This window comes from Saccopteryx leptura, chromosome 3 (assembly GCF_036850995.1).
Source record: "Saccopteryx leptura isolate mSacLep1 chromosome 3, mSacLep1_pri_phased_curated, whole genome shotgun sequence".
Lineage (NCBI taxonomy): Eukaryota > Metazoa > Chordata > Mammalia > Chiroptera > Emballonuridae > Saccopteryx > Saccopteryx leptura.
Genome location: NC_089505.1, coordinates 221,187,480 through 221,203,918, shown reverse-complemented (window position 1 = coordinate 221,203,918; position 16,439 = coordinate 221,187,480). Strand labels below are relative to the sequence as shown.

The window sequence follows — 16,439 nt, the reverse complement described above, 5'->3', positions numbered from 1 at the left end:
AAGAAACTCTGTAGTTAAGATAGATAATAATTTTAGAGATTGTAGTACAAGAATCTGACCTGTAGTGGCACAAGTGGATAAAGTGTCGACCTGGGACGGCGAGGTTGCCAGTTCAAAACTCAGGTCATGGGGGGAGGGGAGGGGCACAAAGAAAACCAGATAGAAGGTGACGGAAGACAATTGGACTTTGGGTGATGGGTATGCAACATAATCAAATGTCAAAATAACCTGGAGATGTTTTCTCTGAACATATGTACCCTGATTTATCAATGTCACCCCATTAAAATTAATAAAAAAATTTTTTAAGAAAAAAAAGGAGAGACTAGGATACACACACACACACACACACACACACACACACACACACACACACACACACCATGTGAAGACCAAAGGGAAAACACAGTCATCTACAAGCCAAGCCATATACAACCCAGCCATCACTTTCATCTTTGACTTCAGGCCTCTGGAACTCTGAGAAAATAAATTTCTGTTGTTCAAACCAATAAATAAATAAATAAAAAACAAACAAACAAAAAAACCCCTAGGTCACCTGTTTAAGGCACATATGGGAGTTGATGCTTCCTGCTCCTCCCCCTGCCTTTCTCTCTCTCTCTCTCTCTCTCTTCCCCAGCCTATTTAAAAAAAATTTTTAAAAAATTTTTAAAAAAGCAATCAGGAAAAAGAAATAAAAGAAATCGTATTAAAAGCTACATAACATAAAATTGACCATCTTAACCAATTTTAACCATTCATATTGTTGGGCAGCCAATCTCCAGAACTCTTCAACTTGCAAAACTGAAACTCTACCTATTAAACAACAAATCCCCAGTCTTTCCTCCCCCAGCCTCTGGCATCCAACCATTCCATGTTCTATCTCTGTTCCATTGTTATTAATATTTTAAAATTCAACAAACATTTAGACATTGCTTGTTCTATGCCAGGCACTGTTCCAGACTCTTATCAAATTTTAACTCATTTAATCTTCATCACAGCCCTGTGGAGTAGGGACTAATAGTATCCTCATTTGTTATGGGGAAACCAAGACAGCAAGTGGTTAAGAAACTTGTTCTAGTTCACAGAGAGTAAGTGGCAGGCCATTGCACCACATGGTTTTCTTCAGTGACTCATTTTATATATAAATATGGTAGATCTTCTCTGACTGTCCCGTGTCCATCCTGTGCCCTCTAATAATTTAAAATACTTTATTTCTGTTTGCGCTCACCTGGTGTCTTATAGTGAGTTCCACAGTGCATTTTCTTTTTTGAGTCTCCACCAATTTTCTCTTAACATTTGTGATTTTCTCCTACTTTCCTGAGTTTGTCTGTTCCATCTCTCCCTGTTTTATCATCACTCTTGAGTTTTTGAATTTCTGCTTTGTTTTTTTCCTTCATGGAGATAATGGCTTCATATATATATAATATTTTTAACCCATGGTGAAATATTAGATCATGATTTTCATGTATTTCTTGATAACTTGATAACATTTTTAGGATGATTTATCTCTTGATAGTTTTTCAGCTCTTTCCCTCATTTTCTCCTTATAATAACTTGTTTGGGTGCTGTGCATTAGCTTCCTTTTTATTATTCACCACTGGAAGGAGACAAGATAGAACAGTACAAGTAAGTGGTTGCAATGGGAGGTAGGGTAGGGAAGGGCTATGCTTTGCAGCTCACAGCTCTTCTCTGCTACTACAGGTAAGTTTGTCCTGGGTGAGGCAACTTTCCTTGCCTCTCTAAAACAAGTAGATTGACTTTTGCTGTTAGCCCTTGTTCCTGAAGCAGCCAACTTGGCCAAGAAGGCTCAACTTTGACTTTAGGTGGGCCTCCCACCTCCTCACCCCCACCCCGGCTCTCTGGACCAGTCCAGGAGCACTCTTTATACTTCCTTCTGTACAGCTTCTTCCCCATAGACAGCCCTCAGCTGGATGTTATTGTTGTCTCCTAATTTAGCAGGTGAAGACGTCTTTGTTATCTTTTTCATTCTCATTTCCCTCATACTTTCTAGAAAAATGGGGAAAAGATATTGACTTACATACCTGTGTATATCCGGTAAGTCTACATCTTAAATGTTTAAAGGTGTTTGTTTCATAGTGAGCTCTACGACCAAATGTGGAATCTGATATCTACATCTCCTGTTTGGGATGGACAGGACCTTTCACTTTTTCTTGTACATTTATGTGTTTGTACATCATGTTGCCACTCATAATCAAAAAAGTATGTAAAAAAATATCATTTGAACACAGCCCGTCTATTACCAATTTCCAAAATTCCAAAATAACACTAGATAAGCTGGTATAAAATTCCGGTGTTTTAAAAGAGAATATATTTTATAAATATTAAACTTTTTTTAAAATATAAAAATTATTTAAAAATATGAAAAATATCTATGCTACATATCCATACAGTGCATTGTGTGCCTACCACGCAAAGTCAAATCATCTTTCATTGCCATATATATGACTCCCTTAATCCTTTTATACTCCTCCACCATACTGTTGTCTGTGTCTATGAGTTTCCATTTTACATTCCACATATGAGTGAAATCATATGGTACTTAGCTTTTTTCTGATTGACTTATTTTGTTTAGTACAATATTCTTAAGGTCCATCCATGTTGCAAATGGTAGTATTTCATCTTTTCCTGTGGCTGAGTAGTATTCCATTGTATATATGGACCACATCTTCTTTATCCAGTCTTCTCTGTCTCCATGTCTTGGCCACTATGAATAATGCTGCAGTGAACATAGGGATGCATATACATTTTGAATAAAAGTTTTTGAGTTTTTCAGGTAGATGCCCAGAAGAGGAGTTGCTAGGTCATATAATAATTATGTTCTCAATTTTTTGAGGAACTACCATACTATTTTCCATAGTGGCTGTACCAGTTTACATTCCTACCAGTAGTATATAAGTTTTCTTTTTCCTCAACAGCCTCTCCAATACTTGTTATTACTAGTCTTGTTGATAACAGCCAATCTAACAGGTGTGAGGTGGTATCTCATTATAGTTTTGATTTGCATTTCCCTAATAGCTAGTGAAGGTGACCATGTGTTCATATATCTGCTTGGCCATTTGTATGTCTTCCTGAGAGAAGTGTCTGTTCAGGACTTCTGCCCATTTTTTAATTGGTTTACTTGTTTTTTTTGGTGTTGAGTTGTATATTTTGGATATTAACTCCTTGTTGGAACTGTTGTTTGCAAATATCAATTCCCATTTAGTCTATTGCCTTTTTGTTTTGTTGGGGATTTTTTTCTGTGCAGAAGCTTTTTAATTTGATATAGTCCCATTCATTTATTTTTGCCTTTACTTCCCTTGCTTTGGGGTCAAATTCATATAATGTTCTCTATGACCAAGTTCCATAGTTTAGTTTCTGTTTTCTTCTATGTAAGTTATTATTTCAGATCTTATATTTAGGTCTTTGATCTATTTTGAGTAAATTTTTAGCTTCAGCCTGGTGTATGGACATCCTGTGTTGAATTCCCTGTCAGGGCACACAAGAGAAGCGACCATCTGCTTCTCTTTCCCTCTCTCTCCCTCTTCTCTTTCTCTTCTCCTCCCTCAGCCAGTGGTTCAATTGGTTCGAGGGTTGATCCAAGCCCTGAGGATACCTCAGTCCCAGTGTCAGTCTCAGATTGATTGAACATCTGTCCCAGGCAAAGTTGTCAGTAGATCCCGGTTTGGAGTGCATGCAGGAGTCTCACTATTTCCCCTCCTCTCACTTAAAAAACAAAACAAAACAAAAAAAACCCCAACTTTTTCTTTTTGTTCATGGGGACAAACTGTAATCTAGTTTCTTTCTTTTGCATGTGGCTTTCCAATTTTCCCAGCATATTTATTGAAGAGGCTTTCTTTTCTCCATTGTGTGTTTTGGCTTCTTTGTCAAAAATTATTTTCCTATATAAATGTGGTTTTATTTCTGGCCTCTCAATTCTGTTCCACAGGTCTGTGTGTCTGTTTTTTGTCAATTCCATGCTGTTTTGATTATTGTTGCTTTATGTATAATTAGAACTCAGGTAGTGAGATATCTCCAGCTTTGTTGTTTTTTTTTTTTCCTGAGGATCATTTTGGCTCTTTGGGGTCTTTACAAATTTGGTAATTTTTTGTTCCATTTCTTTAAAAAAAATGACATTGGGATATTGGTGGGGATTGCATTAAATCAATATATTGCTTTGGGTAATATGGTCAATTTAACTATGTTGAGTCTTCTGATCCATGAACATGAAATATCTTTCCATTTCATTGTCTTTTTCAATCTCTCTTAATAGTCCTTTGTAGTTTTCAGTGTATAGGTGTTTCACATCCTTTGTTAAGTTTATTCCTAGGTAGTTCATTCTTTTTTTGCCCTTGCAAAAGAAATTATTTCCTTTCTCTTTCTTAAATTTTATTGTTAGTATAAAGAAAAACAGTGAATTTTTGTATATTTATTTTGTATCCTGCAACTTTACTGTATTTGTTTATAGTTTCTAATATTTTTTGGTGGAGTCTTTAGGATTTTTCATATACAGAATCATGTCATATTCAAAAAAGTGATACTTTTAGATCTTCATTCCCAATTCGGATGCTTTTTATTTCTTGTTCTTGCCTGGTTTCTCTGGCTAAGACTTCTAGTACTATGTTGATTAAGAGTGGTGAGAGTGGGCATCTTTGTCTTGTTCCTGATTTTAGAGAAAAAGCTTTCAGTTTTTCATGATTGAGTATAATATTGGTTGAGAGTTTTGTCATATATGGCCTTTATGCTGAAGTACTTTCATTCTATACCCATTTTATTGAATGTTTTAACATAAATGGACTTATCAAATGCTTTTCCTGCATCTATTGATAAGATTATATAATCTTTATCTTTTGTTTTGTTAGTGTGGTGTATTACATTGATCCATTTGAGTATGTTGTACCATCCTTGTGCCCTTGGAATGAACCCCACTTGATCATGATGTATTACTTTTTAATGTGTTGTTGTATTTTGCTTTGTTAGTATTTTGTTTAGGATTTTTGCATTTGTATTCATTAGAGATATTGGTCTGTAGTTTTTTTTGTTGTTGTTGTTGTTGTTTTGGGGTTTTTTTGTCCTTGCCAGATTTTGGTATGAGGGTTATGTTGGCCTCATAAAATGTGTTCAGAAGTATTGCTTCTTCTTCTATTTTTTGGAAGACTCTGAGAAGGATACCAAGTCTTCTTTGAATGTTTGGTAGAATTCACTAGTGTGGCCATCTGGTCCTGGACTTCTATTTTTAGGGAGGTGTTTGATAACTATTTCTATTTCCTACAACCAACAGAACTAGTAGTTCAGAACACTCTCCTGGTTCCAGAAGTTCAGGTTGGGGAGCAGGCTGCTTTTACTTCTAGGCCCAACCACCCATTCGGCCATCACTAATTAATTCATCATCACCCCTTCCCACTGAGCCTGTGTTGGCCTCAGCCCCTCCCAGTACAGCATGCTGGCCAGCCCCTGCTAATTGAGTAGAGCTGGCAAATAAGGTTCTGTGTGCTCATGGGACAAGAGAAAGACTTAGCAATGAATAAGTAAAAAGGAATATCAGGTATTAGGAAAAAGGAGGTTTTCTGAGAGTATCTTTGTTTTTGTCCAGTTTTCCTGGCAGAATAGTAGTAGAAAACCTGCTCTATTCCACTATTGTTATTAATTCTAAGAATAGTATAGCTATAAAAATGTAGTGATTCTAGCTTTGGAAACTGCACTTCTTTTGTGTTGGTGGAACGAAAAAATACATGAACTATAGCAGCTAAATAAAATGAAACCAGATTTTATTGTCTTTAACATCTGTTGGGCTGTTATGCTTAAAGAGAAAAAATAATCAAGTTATGTTTTTGGAAGACACTTGTGATCTGTAATTAGATATTAAAAGTTTACTGGCCCATCACTTGGCATGGGCATTGCTGCTTTGCTCTAATCTCTAATTTAATTTAGAGGCACTGATGGGTGCCTGTTTCTAGCTTGCTGAGAGCAGGAGGGTTTCTCAGGTCATCTTTCTTCTCCCTAGAACTCAGTTTAATTCAGTGGATGGAGCTGGAGTGCTGCACTTCCAAAATCATCCCACTTTACAGTTGACAAGGCATAGAGACTTTAATTATCTCCAACGTCCTGCTCCTTCTAACAGTGGATTGCTTTGAATTTCTCTTTGCTGCTATGAGATAGCCGTCTGCTTAGTTAACAAGCATTTATTAAACTCCATCTGTGAGCTTTAGCGTCTCACTAGGGTTGAGGAGGTGTTTCAAAAGGAATAAGACAAGGTACCTATTCAGGAAACTCTTGAAATGTCAATTGTGCTTCTACTTGATGATTGGAAAGTTGCACCTTCTTTCTGTAACTCCAGGATCCCAGTTTAGAACTTAAGAACTGTTCCCCTGTACCTCTTCTCCCCTTAGTGCACACCTTCACCTGATATGTGTGAAGGTCTACTTTCCCCAGCCAGAGAGAAAGCCCTGTTAAGGGCAGGGAACCTTGTGTTCCTTCCCTGACAGTGGGCGTGTATCCTGGGCTCCTAGATTTATTCTCAGCTCCTGGCTGTAGTCCAGCCTATCACCAGTAACCCCCTCCACCTAACCCTTCTATCCCTACTCACTGTAACCCTTTCCTGACACTGGGAAGTGATGGGGTAAACCCAGTTCAGTTCTTCCATCACCAATATAATCTCTTAGCATCATGGTGAAATAATCAAGTGATGCATCCTGTGTCACCTCCCAAAACATGAGGCATAGAAATATCCCTCAAAAACCTTTTAGAAACTAAATTGAGTGCTTAGGAAAAAGAAATAGAGAAGATTTCTGGTAACCTTTGAAAACACTGGCTCTGATTTCAGGGTGAGAGATCCAGTCCATGTTTGCTGTTTGAAAGTCGAGTGGTGTGCAGAGTTCTGAGGAGACAAGGATAAAAGAGGAGCCTGTCTCTGTCAGGAGCTCTGCTCTGGGACAGCCTATTTGGAAGTATCTGCCCAGAGATGGGGGCCTACCAGGGAGAGTGGTTACAGAAACAGATATGCATAGCTCTATACAAGGAAGTCACAGTTTGACAAGGGAGACAAAATACAGATAGTGAAGCCCAACACTTGGGAGTTCTCTGAGTAATACTAGTCCAGCAGCAAGCAAGTCACAGCTAAACTAGCAGGCATGTGCTGTTACTCACCAGAATGTCACACTAGGCGATACCTCAGGGATATAGCTCAGCAACCATCACCAGTTATGTATCAGAATTAGACTGGGTGGTTTCCATCCCAGCAAAAGACGAGGCTATAAACTCCTCAAAGGAAACTGTAAACAACCAATACATCTCAGGATTATACCAACATGAGGTTTGCTGACATCATGGTAACTTGGGAGGATACACAGTGTGGGAAGAGTATCAGGGCTTTGGAAGCAGACAAATCTGAGGTTGGATCCTGACTTTGGCACTTATTAGTTGTGTGGACTTGGGCAAGTTTCTTCATTTCTCTCGACCAAAATTTGCTTATCTGTAAAATGGGGGAGATATCCCTACTTTTATGGTTATCATGAGAGTGAATGAGTTAATATATTTAAGTGCCCAACATGTTGGCTCATACATGGTAAATTTTAGTCTCCCCCTTTCTCCTTCTTTATGCTCAGCAGCAAGCAACCATTATAAAATGCATCTAAAGTGAACAGTGCTCTAAGAAATAGTAGAATGCTATGTGCCAGATCAGTGAGCATGGCTCAACATGGACATCTGGAAGGTTGTATGTCAAGGACTTTGATGTTTTAAAGGGGAAAAAGAGCTCTGACTTCTTTGGGAAGCCTCTCCTTAGGGAAGAAACAAGGCCTCGGGTATTGGGATATTGCTCCTGCAAATCACTGAACTTTATTTTTTCCCCAAGAATGTTTTAGATAGAAACAATTTGTTTACATGCCTGCGTTTTCTATTAGACTAAAGCGTCACAAAATTTTGTTGCAAAAGAATCACAAAAAGTTTTTAATTTTCTGCATCTGAGGGTGGGGTTTATGACTGCATTCTTATAAGCTGATTGTGAGGTTCTGACAAGGATTCTGAGGACCATGCTCTGGGAGGATCAAAATGGAGCGAGAGCCTCTTAAGAGCTGGGACTGTTTCCTGTTCATAATGTGATGAGGTGCCAAGGAACTGTAAAACTTAGCATTAGCAAAACCATTTTAAAGAGGAAAAGTAAGACCTCTCACCACCTCCTTTCTGTGGAGAAAGGAAGGAGGAGAGGATGCAGGACGAAGGACTTGCAAGGGCAACTGGGTCAGATAAGCCATAATTTAACCACAGAGCAAGGAAGATAGAATTTATCTGAGAATCCCTTTACTTCTCTTTCCTTAAAAGCCTTTAGGGTATAGCAATGTTCTCCTTTTGATAGATCCTATAAATCAGGGGTCCCCAAACTTTTTACACAGGGGGCCAGTTCACTGTCCCTCAGACCATTGGAGGGCCGGACTATAAAAAAAACTATGAACAAATCCCTATGCACACTGCACATATCTTATTTTAAAGTAAGAAAACAAAATGGGAACAAATACAATAATTAAAATAAAGAACAAGTAAATTTAAATCAACAAACTGACCAGTATTTCAATGGGAACTATAGGCCTGCTTTTGACTAATGAGATGGTCAATGTGCTCCTCTCACTGAGCACCAATGAAAGAGGTGCCCCTTCCGGAAGTGCGACGGGGGGGGGGGGGAGATAAATGGCCTCAAGGGGCCGCATGCGGCCCGCGGGGCCGTAGTTTGGGGACCCCTGCTATAAATAAATGTTGTAACAAGGCAGTAAACTTCAATGAGCTTGTTAATGAGGTTAATGACTTTTGTGCCATGCTACCCCTCCTCCCAAGCCCAGCCAGTGTGTAATTGGGTCTATGAAAAGGGGCCTCTGAACTGTAGGGGGGCTGCAGGATCTGGGTTTGTCTTAACCCCCTGTAGTCATCGGCAATAAACTCAAAAATTCATCTGGACTTGGTGTCTTTGGGGAACTTGCTGGTTACATTACAACAATACTGTTTCTAGTGACCCAGATATGATAGGTGTATACATCAACTCGTGTGGAATAAATGAGTGAATGAAGGTGCTCCAAGAAGGTGTCCTGTTGAGAAGGGGATATTTTTAAATAATTGGCTTCCTGGTTTCTAAGTCAGTCTCTTGTGAGTTTGAAGAAAATAATTAGTCTCCCAAAACTTGCTCATTCTTGAATATCCTTGCAGAGCTGGGAATAGACTCCACTATGTGAGTGAGACCCAGTCGCCAGTAGCCCACATGACCCATTTTCACAAAAATAGGCTTCTATTGAAGACAGATGGCTGTGAAGATGCTAGCATGGGCTTTCTCCCCCAAAACAATAGTCCTAGCATTGCTCTTTCTGCACTGATTTTGAGCTGGCTGATAGGGCTCAGGGAGCAGTGGGGTGACCAGCTTGCATTTGTTTTGTGCACTGTAGGTCCCTTAGAAGCAAAAGAAGCCCAAGCCATTTTGTGATGAAAAAGCTGAAAAACAGTTTTAATAAATTTGCTCTATAAAGCTCATAAAATTTTCCTGAATTTACCATTTCATTAAAACATGTACCCTTTGAGGTATCTTTTAAATGATATTACTTACTTTTAAAAGAAAAGAATAATTCAACTAAGCTATATTCATGGGTATTATTGGGCACATAAAATATATTATGCTCACTTTGTTAAAGATGGTGCTGCCCACTTGGAAGCCTGTTGCCCAGGTGATAATATTAGTTGCTCTTCTTGCTTGGCATGAGCATGATTATATTAATATGTTTTGGGGGAGTGCTTTCACACCAAAAGGTTTTTAAAGGAAGAGAGATCATGTTGTTCCAGGGGAAGAGTGATTACATTCTAGGAGGAGCCCATGCTGACAGGAGAGCAGAGAAAGGCCACGTGGAGGAGAGGAGAAGCAGCCAAGATGGCAGAGTGCTGAAGAAGAAGCCAGTTTGTGCAGAGAGGAGGAGATGGGAACAGAGGTGAATAAGGCTGGTGAGGACAAACCTTTGATCCTGGGAAAACTCAGATAAGTCTGTGGCTTTGGGAGCCCTGAATGGAAAGGGAAGTGTTTTCCCACTGTGTGTATTTCTTGCCCACCGGGTACAAGCTAGGATTAAAGCTAATGGCCCACCAGTTCTTGGCTTCATTGTTTCATTACCGTCTGTCTGAATCTAATGTGAACCTGTATGGGCCAGGCGGCTGTGATAGTGGCCGTGGCTACTGGCTTTACAGGTATTTTGGCATTTTTTTCTGTAGCTATTGCTTCTCTCTGTTCATGTCTGTGTTTTTATGGCCTGCTTGCCCAGCGGCTCCTGAACCAGGCCATGCTTCTTCTGAGTCTGATGGCATGCTTGCTCTTTGCCATGGAAGGGTGAGTGGTGCATATTTGAGTTCCTGTGGGAATGCTGAACAATGAGACCGAGTCTCTTTGCACATCACGGTGTTCTACCTGGAGGACAGGCCCCAGGAGCTGGTACCACACCCAGCTACTGAGAGTTGCCCATACTTGATATTTAAAATTGCTTTAAAGACATTATGGCTCTGTGAAACATATATATTTATTGCTCCCAAGAAGATGTGAGACATTTATCCAGATGGCAAAATGACTCTAATTGCTTTAATCAGTGGTTAAGGCCATGGGGTGAGACTGAGGGCAGCTCCACACTCAGCAGTGGCTAAGGCAGTGGGGCCGGATCAAGCCAGCAGGGATTCAGTGGCCTCTTGACAACTAAACACCTAATATAATTTAGCACAAGTAACTGGGGACTTTTCCATTACAACAAACACTACAGATTTCACCACTTTCAGTCCCTTTGTAGATATAAAAATAAAAGGCCCCTTTCACCAGACCCATGTTATAAGTTTAAGTCTCTAGGAATTTTAATCACTTCGTAGTTTTAAAATGTTACATATTGCCCCAACTGGGTAGCTCAGTCGATTAAAGTGTCATCCTGATACACCAACGTTGCAGGTTCAAATCCCCGGTCAGGGCATGCATAAGAATCAACTAATGAGTGCAGAAATAAGTGGAACAGCAGTTTCTCTCTCTTTCTCTGTAAAATCAGTAAAATTAAAAAAAATTAAAATGTTATAGATTGCTTTCTGAAAATAGAATTATGTGCTGCTCTTCCCTGAAAATACTGCCATTTGTGGTTATATATGTGGCTCTCTCAGAGCTCATGACTCAATAGCAGCTTGGCACTCGGGCAGACAGTGAGGTCTCTCCCAACTGGGAAGTTCTTCATCCAGGATCCCTAGGCAGTGGGGAAAGGGCCACAGGCAAATGGGCCACAATAGGACTGGATTCAAGGCCGCTGAAAGGGTTTTATTTCTAGACTGCCCTCGCCAAGGGCTGGGTAACAATTTTTTTCATTTTCTGTTGCATGAGTTTTTAGAACTGTTTCTATATATTTCTGCATAGCTTATTCCAAATCTGAAATCTGTTTTTTGGTGCATGCTCTAGTTTTTATGCAATTTTAATTTCTTTTTATTACAGTTAATGGCATGCATTGGTTTTTAAATTGAAGTTAACGGGCAAACGATTTTTGGATTGAACATAACCATAAGGCAATTAATGTTTTACAAACATCAATTTTACATAATTGTAGTTGTTTTTAAATGTAAAAAATTATTATCTGATAAAAACACCCTCTTATTTTGTTTTACGATTGAATCATGGCTTCTTTGAGTAGGCGTAAATGTAAGAATAGTCCTGACACCTTCTGTTATATATGTGGCTGTTACACACTTCAACGTCAAAGGTGCAATATTTCATCATTTGTGACACGTGCATATATTGCCTATTTTCAGCGGTTCCAATTGGTTATTCAACTTATCTGCGAGAAGATTATAATGACATAAAAATTGTCCTCGACTTTCTGAAGTATAAGGAGCGTAACTGGATCATTTGTGTGGATCTTAAAATGGTAAATTTCCTACTAGGAAAACAAAGAGGTTTCACGAAGTATCCTTGCTTTCTGTGTTTGTGGGACAGCTGAGGTTGGGAGAAACACTGGACACAGAAGGAGTGGCCGAAATGTGAAGCTCTGGAAGTAGGGATAAAAAATATTGTGAATGAACCTGTAGTTAGTCGAGACAGGATCATTTTTCCCCCACTTCACATCAAACTTGGCTTAATAAAGCAGTTTGTTCAGGCTTTGAATAGAAAAAGTGAATGCTTTCAACATATTATTTCTGCTTTTCCTGCCTTGTCTTTCAAGAAGATAAAAGCAGGTGTATTCGATGGACCTCAAATTCAAACCCTCATATGTGACAAAGAATTTGCCAGGAAGATGAATAAGGAGGAGAAAGCAGCATAGCAGTCTTTTGTGGCAGTTACAAAGAACTTCCTTGGCAACAAAAAAGCAGAAAACTATGAACTTCTGGTTCAAGGGATGCTGTTGGCTTTCCGCGACATTGGATGTAACATGAGCGTTAAGATTCACTTCCTGAACAGTCATCTTGATAAGTTTCCCAAAAATCTTGGAGCTGTTAGTGATGAGCAGACTACTGCTGGAGCATCAAACGAGATTGTCCTCAACAAGTACACAAATGCAAGAGCTACAAACGCAAATTTTTTTCTGAATAGAATTTAAATAAGTTTTGCGCAAATTTTATGATTAAAATAAGTGTTTTAATATGTTCTATTTTGAAATTGTAGACAAATTCTGATGCAACCATATCTTTTAGTGTATTTACTGCATTATATAAATTATTATATTTTCACAAAGATAATGCCCAAGAAGACATTCTACTTCATTATGTTAAACTAAATGTTGAAAAATTTGCAATAAGATGAAAACCTAAAATCTTAAATTTCAAAAAAAACGTGTCTTACAGAGAAAAACTAATGTCAGATTTGAGATCAGCACACTTGAATTAGGTAAGAACAAGTGTTTTTGTGGATGCAACAAAAATTTTGTTCCTTAGTGTTATCTTTGAACTAGTGCCATAGCTCGCTCCTTTTCTAATTGCCTTTCCCCTGTCCTTGGAATGATATTTCAAATATTTAGGGAAGCCTTGCCTGTCTGTGCGGCGAAGATCTAAAAGGAAGTGACTTACTGCTTTGGGGCATGTCATCGTTAATGTTTGGAATGCCCACAGCATAGCTATGTACTCAGATGACAGGAGTCTGTTCCATATCACTCAGAATAGCTTCTTGCAATACTGGGGCTGTAATGAGGAGGTAATGTTTAGGTGCTTGATAATTGTTTCTTTTAATTAGGAAAAAGAAAAACAAGGAAGGGCAAGAATTCTTACCAAAAAACACTGGATCCTTTGCTAAGTGCTATGGAGGATGCAAAGAAAGAAAAACACTGTCACTGTCCCCACACCCAAGATGATTACACTCCAGTGGCAACATCAGCCTGTGCCAACACAAGCAGCAGCCCAGGCCTGCACACTTACCCCACAGGGGAGCAGTAGACCACAGCCTCAACAGCGGGTGGCCACAGATACACTGCCGAGTGGTGAGCTGTATTGGAAACAGCTCCCTACTAAAAAGAATAACACTGCATTTGTGAAGGGTTGACTTAAACTAGACTGGATTGGAGGTCTTGCGTATACTAATTCACCACATTGATGATTCTTTGTGGTCTTTGAACTGGAGCTCAGAATGATGGGAAACCAGGAACTGCATATACTGCCGCCCATCTGCTGGCATGGCCCGAAAGTGTGCCTGGCAGTGGAGGATGGAGAACAGGGGCTATGGCTGTGGCATTCCCCAGGAGCTGAGAAGAGCAGGAGGCAGACCCCTGTTTCTGGGGGTGGCTGGCCCAAGATTGATGGTGGAATCAAGACGGGGCCTTGAATGAAGGGTCAGGCTAGGTGAATGCCCTAGAGGGCTCTAAGCCCCCTGAGAGGGAGGGCAGCGTGAGGAAAGGAGCCCCAGAGGCCTGGCAGGACGGGGTTCAGACTGGGTCCACAGTGTCAGAGTATTAGAGGGAGTAATGTGAGTCCTTGAACCCTGGACTCAGTTGCCCGTTCAGGGAGCAGGGCCCCGTTCACTGCTATACCCTGGCACTGGCAGTGTGCTTCCAACACATAGTAGGTGCTCAGCAAATATTTGCCAATTGAATACATTAAGGAATTGAACTCTGACAAGTGGCTTTTATCCTGCAGGTGAATCATGGAAGATTTTACAGGGCAGTGGTGTTTGTGGCAGGTACTCAGGGCCCTTCCTCTGAAACATTAAACATTTCTGACCTGAATCTTGTGTCACTTGTAAAACTAGTCTGAGAAATGAAGCAAATGGGAGCAAATAAAGAACCAGCTGATGGCAGAGTTCGGTGAGCCTTCAGCCATGTGGGGATGTCTGGAGGGCTCATTGGGTTGGAGAAAGTTGGAGAAAGTTGGAGAATGCCCAGATGTCTCTATCGGGAACTGTGTCCTGCTTCTGTGCACTGCGAGCCTGGCTGGCTGATGCCCCAATGGCCAAGGTCTGTAAGGCTTCACTCTGTTTTATCTCCTCCCTGCTTGAGCCTGGAGAATCTCAAGTTCACAGAGCTCTCTGAACACCAAGCTTTCCTGTGCCTTGTCCTCCTTCCTCTTCTGTGTCCAATGGGGCCATCTGCCTGGGCTGCAGCTGTCCCATATCCTAGCTAAGCCCCTGAGAAGTGGCCCTGATAAAAATGGCAGCCCTCCACGCTGCCTGTGAAGTAACCTGAATTGAATCCTCTGATAGTATTCTGAGTTATGCTTATTACTGCCCTGTGGTTTTTCTTGTCCACTACATGATTTGTTTTTTTTTTTTTAAACAAAACTAGTTAAATGGGTAGTTTTGAGTTGTCCTTTGTCCTGATCCTGTGTGCAAGACTCCGTAGCTGCCTAATTACAATGGCTGGTCCATGTGCGATAATCCTCATCACGACTTGCTCAGAGGAGCATGTCTCAGGTCACTGTGCCTCTAATGCACACCTCCTGTCCCTAGATCAACAGCCAGCTGTATTTCCTTGGACATTTTTCCTTGGATGCTGACCTGTAGTCACTCCCTCTTAAGATATTAATGGAAAGCTTTAACTCATTTGAAACTTTGTAAGCGAGAACCCTGCTACTCAACATGCCCATGTGGGAGCAAACAGCTGGCAGTCAGGTTTGTTTCACAGTGGAAGGAAGGCCTGTGTGTGGGCTTACAGTTTGCATTTTGGCAGCAGCCTGCAATATTTTTGGAGTCCCAGCATGGTGCTGGGTATATTCACGTGTCACTCCTGGGTCTGTTGATGTGCAAAACCATGGTGGCTATCCATCTTTGCCAGGGCTGACACCTACTTATTTACAAGCACAGCTATTAATACAACTCACTTGTTATGGCCAATTTCGGGAGGGGCAGAGCTCCAGTGTCCCTTTACTTCTGCCTTGCCCTTCTTGACTACTTCTTAAGTCAGAGGCATCAGCCCTGGTCTGCCCCAGTCTGTCTTGGTGGCTTAAGGCCAGCCCTTTGCCCTAGTGGACGATTCTCCTGGGGTGGCCTATAGACCTGACTGTGGTCTCTCATTCTCTGTGGCTGTGTGATCTCAGGTGTCTGTGGACTGTTACATAGACAGGCTTGCTAAGTGGGGTCACATCAGCAGCTGCAGGAGGGGCTGCAGGCCCTCTGATAACCGTTCACCACTTTCTCAGGGGAAATAGTCATGGTGGCTGAGTTGGTGTAGTCACACCAACCTGGGTTTGACTCTCTCTGCTCTGCCACTCATTGACAGTGTGACCTGGGAAAACTCACTCTGCCTCAGTTTACATAGCTGTAAAATGGGGACAAGAATAGTATTTGCCTGTAGAGTTGTGGTGAAAAAAATGAGAAAATATTTAGAAAGGTCTAAGCATAATGCTGGGCACATAGCAAGTATCCCAAAAAGTACTTATCTTTACAGAATTTGGACCCAGCTTACTTCAATGATAACCTCATCAGTGTTCTTTGAGCCAACTGTATACAGTTTATGAAATAGAGTTATTGTTTATTGTGGGGTTTTTAAAATAACTTTCTTTATTGGAATGGGGTTTTTAAAACTAGAGAATGAAACAGCTAAATTTTTATCTATACAACTATATTAAAAGCAGCCCTAGAGCAAGGACTCTCCTGTAGCCCACATGGTGCCTTGAGTAGTGTGAGGCTGGTGGTTGGGCCCACAGATGCCACTGCAAATGTGTGGGTGGCATCTCCTACTCATTGGCCCCTTGGAGCACCTCTGGCAATGTGCCCACAGCACAGAGGTGTAGAGGTCATTGCAGGTTAATCTACAGCTGTAAGAAATGATATAAAGATACCCATGTGCCCTTTCTCCAGTTTCCCCCATAGTAACATCTTGCAAAACTATAGGGTAATTTCACCACTAGGATATTGACATTGATACAGTCAAGATACCCTCCTGTTGCCTTTTACAGTCACACATAAATCTTTCCCTCTCTTACACCCTACTCAACCTCCAGAAAGTACTAATGTGTTAGAACCTGGATCTAGGTGAGGGCAGAGC

At 40.6% G+C, this 16,439-nt stretch overlaps 1 protein-coding gene across 1 annotated transcript in view; it reads left to right on the top strand.

Annotated features, from left to right (window-relative positions):
• VWA3B (von Willebrand factor A domain containing 3B) overlaps nucleotides 1-16,439 on the top strand; it is a 225,207-nt gene that overhangs the window by 45,738 nt on the left and 163,030 nt on the right.